The sequence below is a fragment of the Thermobia domestica genome, chromosome 1 (genome assembly GCF_964235325.1).
Source record: "Thermobia domestica chromosome 1, izTheDome1.hap1.1, whole genome shotgun sequence".
Taxonomy (NCBI): Eukaryota; Metazoa; Arthropoda; class Insecta; order Zygentoma; family Lepismatidae; genus Thermobia; species Thermobia domestica.
In genome coordinates this window covers 182,688,642-182,692,276 of record NC_137454.1, presented here as the reverse complement: position 1 = coordinate 182,692,276, position 3,635 = coordinate 182,688,642, and the positions used below count along the sequence as shown (strand labels likewise).

The 3,635-nt window shown below is 41.6% G+C and overlaps 1 non-coding gene across 1 annotated transcript; it reads right to left on the bottom strand.

Annotated features, from left to right (window-relative positions):
• Positions 1-434: 434 nt before the first annotated feature.
• On the bottom strand, positions 435-507 carry TRNAQ-UUG (transfer RNA glutamine (anticodon UUG)). Its single transcript has one exon. It is a non-coding gene; the product is annotated as a tRNA-Gln (tRNA).
• Positions 508-3,635: the final 3,128 nt, after the last annotated feature.

Genomic DNA, 3,635 nt, shown 5'->3' with positions numbered 1-3,635 from the left:
CCGTCACATTTGAGAGATAACGTCCTTCGGCAAGCACACAATCCGGGGAAAGGGAAGGAAGCGGCGTGGGACCTATAAGTTAGGTACCACCCCAGCATTTGCTTGGTGTGAATGAGGAAAACCCAGGAAATCCTCATTCAGAATGGCTGACCTGAAAAATCGTTTTACACTTTTTCGACCGAGTGCCCTCACCGGGGATGGGGCCGCGGTGGCTCAGTGGTAGAGCATTCACCTCTGGTGCTAGGGGTCCCGGGTTCGATCCCAGCCCCCGCCAAGTGAACTTTGTGGTGGACAAACACCGTGTGCGTGGGTTTTCTCGGGGTTCTCCCGTTTCCTCCCACTTTCTTCATTCCACCATTTCATTCATTACTCATCATCACCGTCTCCTTTAGCCTAACCGGCATAACCGTGGGACTAAAACTCAAGGATTTCATTTCCCTCACCGGGAATCGAACCCGGGACCGCTCGCACCAAAGGCGAGAGCGTTAGCAACTACGCTACGCGGGACCACTGGAAAAGGTATAGTCTTCCGAAGTCATTTGAACTCGGTTCTACTTGTCTTCTTTCTTCTTTTTCTTATCTTCATTTAATGCTGTCAAGGATAGCAATGAGATCTCTTTTGGGAGTAAATACATCCTATAAAATGGATTAGTGTTGCCGTGAAACTCAAAATGGCTCATATTATTGGTGATTCTGGGCATTTCTTAAGTTCTACCTGAGAGTCTATGTTATCCATGGAGATACAGTAGATAGAATTCGGTATGCTTCGTTACAATAATATCCTTTTCAACTTGACTCTCCCTCGTTTCCTCCACACAAAGCTCCTCATAACAGAGTAACCAAACGCTTGCTGTAGCTTTATATTTTTGACGCTGATTCATCTTTTTCTCGGATCTTTTTGTTTTATTCTTCCTTAATGTTTTTCATTTTTGGATTAGAAGGGGGGTCCGGGCCCCCCGGACCCACCCCTTGGCTACGTGCCTGCTATATGTCAATGACAACTCGCATATGCTAAAGGAGTTGTCTCGGCATTCACAGAAATGCTATTTGGTGTTTAATGTCATGTAGTCACATGTTCATTACATTCTTTGCATAAACAGTACCTTCTGAACGAAATGTGACAATGTGTTCAACATGACAATGGCACAGTCCACACAGCTGCGAACACAATGTGTTGGAAAAGTGTTTTCCAGGACTAATCTCAAAGAGGTTATGCTCACCGCAATCTCCAGATGTCGCCTGCAGACTTCTTCCTGTGCGGTTATTGTAAGAACTTTGTCTATATTACTCATCCGCATTTTAGAATTAAACATTTCGTTGCTGTGTTGGGAACATCTCACAAATAACATTGGAAAGGGTTTTCAAAAACATTGTTCGTCGTATTCACTTGTGAAGAATAAACACTTAGTAGTCACTTCCAACACTTAACATAGAAAATGTAAAAAAAATAAAAAATAAAATAATAATAATAATAATAATAATAATAATAATAATAATAATAATAATAAATGTTTTCTCATAAGATTGACTAACTTTCTGAACATCCAGTACTATTACTGCCAGTGGCGTATTTAGGGGGGTGGCTTCCGGGCTTAAGCCCCCCCGAAATCTTACTTAGTATAGTAAAGTGAATGACATCTTGCAGAATTTTCACATTTCCAGGCAAAGCCGCCCCGAATGTTAGCAAAGCCCCTCCCGAAACAAAATCGTAAATACGCCACTGATTACTGCTATAAGGTTATATTATTATATGCCTGTGTGTATTATTGTGCCGAAACATACAAAAATCAGGGACTTCATTTTGTATCAGTTTGCATGAGAGCAAAGCAGAATTTTCGATTCTGACAGGAAACTAAAGATATGTTAAAGGAATGAACCATGTCAACAATTCCCTTCGTGAGATTCTGAAGAACTTGAAATGTTATATCTCAACTGTGGAAATTCTGAATTGTTTCTTTAGAACAGAAAAGGGAATTTACTATATTCTCAGAACTAGTATTAAAGGATTTTCTTCTGGTAAGTACTGGACGTAGAGATGCAGAAGGTTGTTCCCTGTATATTCGACCATTTTCGATTCAGTGCTGCCACCTGGCTTATTATGGTGGAACTATGGGTTTTCTGGCGGGAGCATAGTATCTGGTATTGGGAGGATTACGTAATGGTCCTTTTCCATACTAACTTTCATACGTACGCATTGTGAAACAGTGTCAGGAGAATTTAACACACGAGATGACTACTACGAATGCTATTGTGTTCTGTTACACACAACAGGCTCCTCTTGTGAAACATTTACACACGAAAACCACCGTAAGAAGGGCTGCAAGCAAAGAGATACACTTAGTGCTAAGGGGAATTCGTCGATGGCCATGCCAAGAAAATTTCCCGACGGAACGTGATATGGGTCACAGATTCAATCTCGCACCGTCAACTGTCAACAAAACAATACGCAAGCGCCTCAGGTGGAAGTGTGTGCGAAAGGTCCGTGCACACCACCTGCTACTGCCTCACATTACCGATCAAAGACAAATTGCAGGAAACTGTATGAAAAGTGCCTGGTGGGTTCCAAATAGAAGAAAGTGGTCACAATGGATAATCATATGTCAGTCTCACTGATGGTGGTCACATTCGGGCGATCACATACCGTCACACTGACGGCAAGAGGCACAGCAACTTTGTTCGTTAGCGCAGGGAAAGTTTCCCTTTGAGCTTAATGGTTGTTACGGGACTCGGATATGAAGGTAAGTTGCTGGTATGTAACGTGGAGAAAAACGTAAAGGTGAATGCAAGATACTTCCAAGAATCCATTCTGACACCTTTCTATTGGAGAGGCATCCCACAATTGTATGAGATGGACGCAAACCAGGTGTTGATCCATATGGACAAGCTTCGAGTAATACCACCAGAACATTAGAACGTTTTATCAGGGAATGGGAGAGGAATTAGGAATTCGTGTCATTCGGTTTGAAGACTTTCCCGTGAAAAACCCAGATATCAGTCCAATGGAATTTTGCGCATTTGGATTGTTGAAATGACTCTTCAACATCGCCGCCAGCGCAACTTAGATGGTCTATGGAAAGCATGCAGAAAGGAGTGGGGGGGAAATTCCATGCCTGTCCTGCGACGGAGGTTGCTACAATGGAAACTACCAAGCCATGTAATAATCCACAATGCTGGGAATTCAATAGAACATGATTGGTGTTGTCGGCACGGTATTTCTTAAGGTGAGTAGAAGTCAAAAAATGGTCGGATATGAAGCGAACAACCTTCTGTAGAGAGAAAGTTTAACAGCAGATTCCAAAAACCTGAAAAATTTAAACAACCGATTCGGGTGAACTGGATTAAATCGGCTGAATGAAACTACAGGTGTTGTGCAATATTCTAAAGTTGTAATCATGTGATGAAATGTGGTATAAATGCCATTCCAGATATGTGTATTTCTTGGTGTTACAATTTTCTTATATAGCAGTGCATGTTTCATAAAACACACATATTCTAGGATTCGTGACGCAATTTCTCAAAGATATTATAAAAGCATGAAAATTTACCATATTAAGATATACGTATAAAAATCCTGAAACGATATGAATTTGAGAGGTTGGGCCTTGAACCCTTTTTCCCCTTGCTGAAATTCTGTG